This window comes from Lonchura striata, chromosome 8, assembly GCF_046129695.1.
Source record: "Lonchura striata isolate bLonStr1 chromosome 8, bLonStr1.mat, whole genome shotgun sequence".
NCBI lineage: Eukaryota > Metazoa > Chordata > Aves > Passeriformes > Estrildidae > Lonchura > Lonchura striata.
This window is the reverse complement of record NC_134610.1, coordinates 36,266,537-36,275,387: the sequence shown is the minus strand read 5'-3', so window position 1 is coordinate 36,275,387 and position 8,851 is coordinate 36,266,537.

Genomic DNA, 8,851 nt, shown 5'->3' with positions numbered 1-8,851 from the left:
GCCAAAGTGGGACCAATCTCAGATGGAAGGCTTCAAACAAACTCCTCGTTTTTCTTTCTTGTCTACAGTAGCCCAGAAATGCAACCCATCCACATGGGCTGCAGCATTCTGTGCAAAAGGCCACTTGTGCCACACAAATAATGGGAGAAAGGCTAGAAGATATAAAAAATACACTTCCGCCCCCCACTAATGCCATCTTTTAGCTGCAATGGAGGATTTTACTCCTCCCACTCATGACCAGAATGTTCAGTTATGCAGTAACAGCACTGCTGCTCTCTCCAAACTAACTAAAGCTGGTCTAATGATCCTTTGTGGATCTCTTCCAACTCAAGATATTCTATGAATCCTGTGGGTTTAGGCACCAGGACATAGCAATTCAGTGCCTACTGTGGCAGATTTACAAAAAAAAACACAAAAAAACAAGCATTTTAATGTTTTTAACCATCAGAACCCAGTTTTATACACAAGCTGTAGATATTTCATGGAAAATTAGACCAGCACTCTCAACCACAGGAAAGTTTTACACAATAAGTCACAAGTGCCTCTGAAATCAGGAGCTTGAGGGGAAAAAAAAAAAAAAAGGTTAAGAATTAGAAGCTTAGCACCAGCTATTTTTAACATAATACTGAGAGTAACACCCTGCAAGCAACACACACACCCTCCATGAATAAAGTAAAAATTCAGCCTTCTGCACACGCCTGCCCTTCTGTGAAGGGAGCTGCCATCTGCATGTTGAAAGGTTTATTTTCCACGTGGGAGGCCAGAGAAAGGGCGGGGGGGGGGGGGGGATGGAATCCCAGAAACCTGCTAGGAAATGCAGTCAAGAGGGCAAGTAGTCTCCTGTTTCAGCAAGCAGAGGTGGTCCAAGTGGAATGGCTCTGGCAGAGGGGAGTGCTGGCTTTCCAGCCTTGCACCATTAATTGCCCTTCAGGGAATTAATTAATTAGGGAATTAGGTAACTTCAGGGAGAGGGTTGAGACTGAAAGTTCTGAAAGGGGCGACCTGCTGGATCCCCAAGTCTTTAATATTAACCTTGGAACCATCTTTCTGTAAGGTGGAAACATCTCTTGGCACCTCTCTTCCATCCCAGCTGCACAGTTTTCACCCCACTAACCATAGTCATGTAAAGTTTCAGCTACCAGGGCTCAGTCCCTGGCTCAGGCCAGTCCCAAATGGGACACCCCAGCTCCAGTTTTTCCTCTAAATAATGAAAAGCCACTATGAGCACCTCTGTTCCTGCTCCTCCAGCAAAACAAAGCCCTTTTAGAGCAGCAGGTTGCTGCTCCTTCCTTGCCTGCTGTACTTCACAAAGCCACTTAGGGCTATTCCCATCTCCCCAGCCCTTGGTTTCCCAGTGGTTTCCCCTTGGTTTCCCAAGCTTTGCCTTTCCTTGTGTCTGTGACAAGGATTTGTACTCTGGGGGTTTCAATTTCCCCTTGGTAGTTATCATTCCAGAGCAATAAAAATCTCCTTGGGTCAGATGCAAACAACACGTGGCTCCAACTCCCCCTAAATCAAATTTTACTGGAAAGTCACGGGAAGCTCCCAAGACTAGAAAGAGAAAGGAGCTATTTATTCTTGCAGTTACACCAAGCTAGAGCTGAAAAGGTGTTACATTGCTGCCAGCTTAGCTACACATTCAAAAATAAATGTGTTTTCTTGGTGATGGTGAGAGTGCAAATCTCCAGGGAAAGCAAAATCAGAATGGAAAGGCAGTGAGGCAAAGTTATTTATTCAGACTACGGCTGTCAGAAGGGTCTGTTTTGATCAAAAGCTGTTCTGCTGCCCAGGGGGAAAGCTGAGCAGCCCTACCTGCAACTGGCAGGTGAGAAAAGCAAGGAATTCCTCACTGGGAGCAGGTGAAGCAGCCCAGCAAGGCCGTGTGGGATACCCAAGGGATGAGCATCCAGTACCACCTGTGTGATCCAGCAGGCAGGGCAGCAGCTGGGTCAAGGCAAGGGCTGTGCCAGGTTGTCCACTGTGGATATCCTCAGCTCAGTCAGAGAGAAAACGGAGAGTTTCTACCCAGGCAGGAGCCTGGGAAACAGTGGGAAAGAATGTAAATAATTCTTTATCTCTCTTGTTGTTCACATTGTTTATAGATAAGTTCTGCCACTGTGCATCATTCACTGCACACTAATGGTGTGAGATGTTTTTACTCTGGGACCGATGGAATTGGTCTGGATGGTGCTCTCTATAAAAGAGTGATGTATTTGAAATAAATCAGAGTTTTACTCTGAAGCTTTCCGAACTGGAGTTCTTCTATACCGTCCTGCCTCAATGGCATCAGCTTTTTTGTGTAATTATGTGGGGGAGCAAGCAGCAATTTCACCAGAGTCTTCTTGAGTTTGATCAAGCCTTCAGTAGATAAATAGAGCAGTCAGAACAATCCTGCCCCAATGTCACTGCCCCAGAAAAGAGGAGGAATCCCTCAGGGACATGAGCCAGCCCTCGGGGACAGGACGGGACGGTGCTTACAGGGGGAAAGGACCAGGCCTCATGGCAGTGCTCCGCAGCTGCAGCAAGCTGGGGCGGGGATCAAGGTTAACACAAGTCCGGATGGATTTGTATCCTCAGTCAAATTGTGCTCCCTAAAAGAACAAAGAGATTTTAGGGCAGTGTTTTAACAGGACCGTAGCCCCTCTGCTCTGGAGCCAGGCTGGGAGAGCTGGGGGTGCTCGACTGGAGAGGAGAAGCTCCAGGGAGAGCTCAGAGCCCTGCCAGGGCCTAAAGGGGCTCCAGGAGAGCTGGAGAGGGACTGGGGACAAGGCATGGAGGGACAGGACACAGGGAATGGCTTCCACTGCCAGAACAGGGTTAGATGGGATATTGGGAAGGAATTGGTCCCTGTGAGGGTGGGCAGGCCCTGGCACAGGGTGCCCAGAGCAGCTGTGGCTGCCCCTGGATCCCTGGCAGTGCCCAAGGCCAGCAGCAACCTGGGATAGTGGAAGGTGTCCTTGCCCATGGGAAGAAGTGGGCTTTAAGGTCCTCCCAAACTATCCAGTGGGATAATTTGGAAATAGGATCCATGCTTCCAAACGATGCCACCTCGGCCCTGGAGCTCCTGGAGCTCTAGTATTCCCTGGAGTACTTTTGATTAGCAGAAATGGGAGATGCAGCTGTAGGATTTGTACAAAGCTCAGTAAAAGCCAGCCTTGAGCACGCCTAGGAGCGTGTGACCCTCCCTGGATATTTTTGGTAGTTTTGGGTAACAATGTGTACATTACACTGCAAGTCACACTGGTGGATTGCTGCCAAATCCAAGGCAGGAACTATTCCTGGTGCCTCCAACCTGAGGAGATGTTACATTTCCAGAGCAATTTGATATTAAGAGCTTAATATAAAAGGAGAAAAGAGGAGCTAAAAGTGAGTTATTTGTTTCTTATTTTTATGGCCACTTTGATTCTTTAGCAATATTTACCACAAGGGGGGGAGGTGGGGGGGAAGCACACCAAAACTCTAATAAAAATCAACTACTCTTCAGATTTTTAGCTAAAAATAGGCTATTGGATGCCACAGAGCTCCCTCTTCATCATTCTCTGTATAAATCAGACTGAGAAAGAGCACAGCCAACCCTCACAGTCACCTGCAGAGTGGGATGCTCATGCACACAAAGCCAAGATTTAGAGCTAACCCAAAGGCAGAGCCTCTAATCCATCACAGTTTTAATTGCTTTTAGTCCCCAAATAAATACTTCAGTAGATATGAACTGAACCTGGCAGCCATGCAGGGATGGGAGAGAGGCACATACTGATTCTAGGGAGAGATCTTTAAACCCCAAGACCGAGCCTTGGACACTCAAATTGGTTTCTGTGGAAAAGCTGTAATGAAATTTTATGGCTCCTTCAGAGGCACAATAGAACTAGCTGAATTTGAGCAACCTTCAGTGAAAAATATACATAAAACAAACCTTTTCTCCCTCTCTTTTTTAAAAAGAAAAACCTTGCTGCTTCAAAAACATGAAACAGGAAGGAGAAGCTAAAGAGAAACGGGATAAAAATGCCCCCCCTTTTTCCCCCCTCCCTCTTTAAAAATCAAAGGTATTTTACCTCCCCTAAGGCACCAGAATGAAATAATGAAAAAGCTGAATGAAGCAAAAGTTTTGTGGAGGTTCACATGTGGATTTGACCTAGATACAGTGAACATTCTTGTGATTAATACAGAGGTTATAATTTTTACACCAGAGCGCTCCAGCTCCAGCTCTAAAACAAATTGGACAGAGCGTCTTATTACACCCTCACTCTCCTTAATAGATCACTAAATAGCTGTGTGCTTTAATTATTTGAAACTGACCACAATTCATTATTTCCCCTTTGAATTCTGGTACAGAGTTGGATTTTCTTTCATGCCCTGCAAACTGCATCAGGCTATAAAGGGACTGGGATACTAAAGGAATATGAAACCCTTTGCCCACATGCCAAAATCTGTGGGAGGTACCAAATGCTCATACACTGCCCACACTGCACACTCCACTCCACCTGAGATTATTTAATGCTCTTGAAGTTTGTTTTTTTTAAAAAAAAGCAGGTGAAAAGGAAAATTTGAAAGGCAAAATAAAAGCAGGCTTCCTGGGTTTCAGAGCAATTGGGTTTGTTTGACATCCCAGAGCAGGTTGTTCTGGAATGGTTTGGTTGCAAGGGACCTTAAAGATAATCTAGTTCCAAGACCTAGAAGCTTAAAAAGTCTTTAAAAACTCCAAATCAGCATTACTTTTCCACTTTTGCTGCCATACAAAGCTGGGTTTCTTACTGTCAACAGGGTTTGTAGCCAATCACCCCTTCTCTGATCCACATGTGATGCCCCCAGGGCCTCCCTGTCCTGCCTGACTCCACCTGGGCTCAGCTACAGCAATCAAGTGACCATGGATGTCTTCACAGCATCAGCTGGCACCTGCACCCACCCACCCTGAATTTAGTAGCAACCACACAAAACTCACAGCCAGCTTCTCTTAACAAACCAACAGCAGGGTAAACGTTTGCAGTGGACACAGTAGGGGGAAAAAAAAGAGAAAAAAAATTATAATTTATTAGAAAAATTAAGCCTCCTTAGACATATATTGAATTTCCCATGAGACACGGTGTCCAATATCTGGGAGGAGGGAAAACACCTTGGCCTTCCTGGCAGGACACATCCCTGGGGGATACATTCTCATCACATCTCATGCAATTAGATGAAAAATTATAAACTAGAGCATCTCTGCCAGAGCAGAGCTAATCTAAGGCTAGCTTGACGACTACTGCTCTGGCTTGTCAGGTGTGAGCATCTAATCACACCTCCATTCTTAACCTACTTCAGCTGTCTGCTGAGGTTTCCTTCATTTTTCACCAATTAAGCCTCCCCAGACCACCTTTACTCAGATTTAATTCTCCTGGTTACCTGAGTAGCCAGGGCTGATTTATAATGTTCTGCAGGTAATTAATCCACTGATGGCAGCCTGAACAATCACAAAACAGGTTGGGCTGAATGGGACCTTGAACTCCATCTCATTACTGCTCCCTCTTTCCCATCTCAGTTTTTCTCCATTTGTGGGGACAAAAAAACATTGCTCTGGGGAGAAAAATGCAACACAGGCACATCAATAGCTGTAAAACATCTGTAATATCTACCAGGAACTTTGCAGCTGGTGGTTGAAGAAGCACAACCACCACCTCCAGTGACTCCTTCCTAACCCTCCAATCCTATCACTTGCACTGCAATCTGACTAAGAGATGTCCCCAGGCCAGCCACAGAAAACGTCCTTAGATGTTCCCTCCAGGGGAGAGGAGGGCAATGAGAGGAAAACAGGGATAGGAGAGAATACAGCCAGCTCACTCAGGCATCTCCAGCCATTTCATGCTTTCAGTATTCATCCCATTCAAATTCATCTTGCCCTACAGACAGCATTTTAGAGAGAATAGAGGAGAAAGTTTCTCTTCTTCCTACTTTGTGCCCAGAAGGCCAAAATCAACACATCCCTGCAAACAGACTGGGACAGGTACTAAAGAGCTGAAGAATGCACTTTCTCCCCAGGCTACATATGTCTAAATGACATTTGATTCCACTGAAAGGCAGATTCATTTGTATCTGGGAAAAAAGCAAACATGGAATGTGAGTTTATTTTTAACAGAATCAGCATTGTGGTAGCCAAAGCTCATTAATTATGAATTTTATCAACTGTTCACTGAAATTTGTTCTGCTAGCACAGTGTAACTGCCTGCAAAAACAGTACTTTCAAAGAGAAAATGCCAAGCTATGAAATAGCTTCTGGAAAAGGAAGGATGTGGGTTCTCTTGTTCCAGAACAATTATAGCACTGGGAGAATCCTTGAGGTTCTCCAAGCATCTCACCACAGCATTCATTGCCAACAAGAAGTGCTGAAGGGCATAATGGGGTGAAATATGAATGTGGAGCACAGGAAGGAGCTCTCCTGCTTGCTGCTGGGGTTCTGGCAGGGTGCTTAAGAAGTTTGTCACTGAACACTCCCATGTTTGAAGCATATTTTCTGCTGTTCAGCTGGGCTGTGAAACAAGGAGTAAAAGCACCACCACCCCACAGCCTCAGGGCTCAGAGAGTGAGTCAGCCCCACTCAAACACTCACTCCCAAGAATCCCATTAAGTGCTGAACTAAGAGACGGCTCTGCAGGGCACAGGCAGCACTTAGCATTACAATTATTTAGAGACACTGATTTTAATCAGCAAGCAGAGCCTCCCAACTTAATTTCATTTTACACGCACATACACACACACCTTGGCAAAGACAGAGCAGTGGTTTGGAGGTGATGAAGAGGATCATCCTCCATAGAACAGCACCCCCAGACACCCCTGCTCCTGGAGGAACTGGGTTTGAACTGAGCCTTCCAGCCCAACCAGCACCTACAAACTCTGCATTGTCACTCCTTCACGAACAGCAACCTCCTCCCTGCCATCTTTGCCTGTCCTTAAATAGCATTTTTGCAGAGCTGCCCCACCTGTGGCTGATATGCCTAGCTGTTCCTCGTGGAGAATCCATTTGGAACAGCTGAGACCTTCCCTGGGACCTTCCCTGTGGCCTTCAGAGGACATCCCTTCACGGGCACAACTGCCCCCAGAATCCATCACTCAGCACACAGGGATCAGCAACTGATTTGTCTGTGTTTGTTGGAACTAGATGCTCTTTAAGGTCCCTTCCAAGCCAAACCAGCCTAAGATTCCACGTTTCTGTGTGTTCAAAGAGCAGCTGTTGGGCTAAAACACACTGTTTCCATCAGGGAAGTAATGAAGGACATGACATGTTCTCCCAGCAGTTAAAATTAACCTGGGGAACAAAGATGTGGGAGTTGTGCAGGAACTGAGATCTTCACAGTCCACTTTGGGTCTTAGCTGCAGGGAAGCTCGAAGTGCCCCCAAAACTGCAGGGTGACCTTCACAGCTCCATTTCTGTTACCAGTGTCACTGGAAATGAGGTCTGACTTGTCCCCTTTTTCATCCCGTGAAAACATTAACTCAGCTGATAATTAGAGGGGCCTCAGCCAGGTATGTTAATGACTATGAGAAGAGTTTCTGTTAATCAGCTGTCGATGAACAATGGTTTTTCTCAGATGGTTTCCAGATGCAAAGTTGTTAGAAGGTATTTTCATCAATGATCTGCATTACATTTCCTCCTAATCAAGTTCCCAGTGATCTTTTGATTGGGATGAAAGGAGATACAGAAATACTACTCAAGTCTAGAGTGATCTATTGCTCTTGTTAACCCCTTCCAGTAAGAGGCATTTAAACAGCAGGAGATGCTAGCCACTGGTTTTACCAAATTTTTGGTAACACCGAGAAACAAATGCTGCCCCAGCGTGGCAGGACTCCAATCTGAGCAACCAGCGTGGTGTCACTGCAGAGGAAAACTCCAGCAGCCCTTGCCTGGTGAGAGCACAAGCCATAAAATGTGCTAAAACAAGATAGGTTCACAAAATACCAGCAAGCTACAAGGACTTGGAGGGAGCCAGTGCAGCCATCTGTGCCTGGCTCCCAGAGCCAGCCTGACAGAGACTGTGATTAGCTCTGTCCAGACAGATCTCCTGTCTGCTGTCAGCAGCACTGTCTGCTCCAGAGCCTGCTCATGGCACCAACAGATGTCCCAAGCAGCTCCAACCCTTGCACAGAACTCCGAGTTTCCATTTCAATTCCCCCCGATGGCTGGTGCTGGAAGACACGGAAAAGGTGCAAATAAAAATAAAATTTTTTAAAAATCCTCTTCCTAGGGGTTCAGTGAAGATGCTAAAAATGCCCACTTGGCATCCTCTGGCCGTTGGACGAAACCTCAGCAGAGTACCAGTGGGTGGGAGGCAGCACAGAAAGACAGGCAGGGCCAGACTTGAGCTGCCAACCCTCAGCAACACTCCCAGCTGCTGCTTGGGTAAGATAACAAAGGTTTTACCTCTTATTTTCAATCTAGGATGTCTTGCAGTAATTCCTACAAGGTGCATTGCTGCTAAAATATCCTGGAAAATCTTCCAGGATACATTTTCCTAAGTACAGAGGTCTCAATTAGTGCTTTTCAATCTGTTGACACAGCCTCAAGCCCAGCCAGGTTAGACAATCCAAGCCCATGTATCAAGCCAGGATTGAAATTCAGCTCTGCTCTCCACTTGCACTTCCCAATGAGAATTTCTCTCCAAATAAAATAAAAACCCTCAAAATAAATTAAAAAAAAAAAGAGAGAAAACAAAGAAAAACAAAATCCATCACAAACAAGACAGTTGAGTAGGAAATAAATAACCCAGAAATACAGCAATAGCTTATGCATATTTGAAATACCCAACAGCTACAGGGTGTAAGCTGCATGAAGAGTACTGAGTATAGCCTTTGGGGAGCAGTTTGAGTTGTGGTAGCTCAGAAAAGC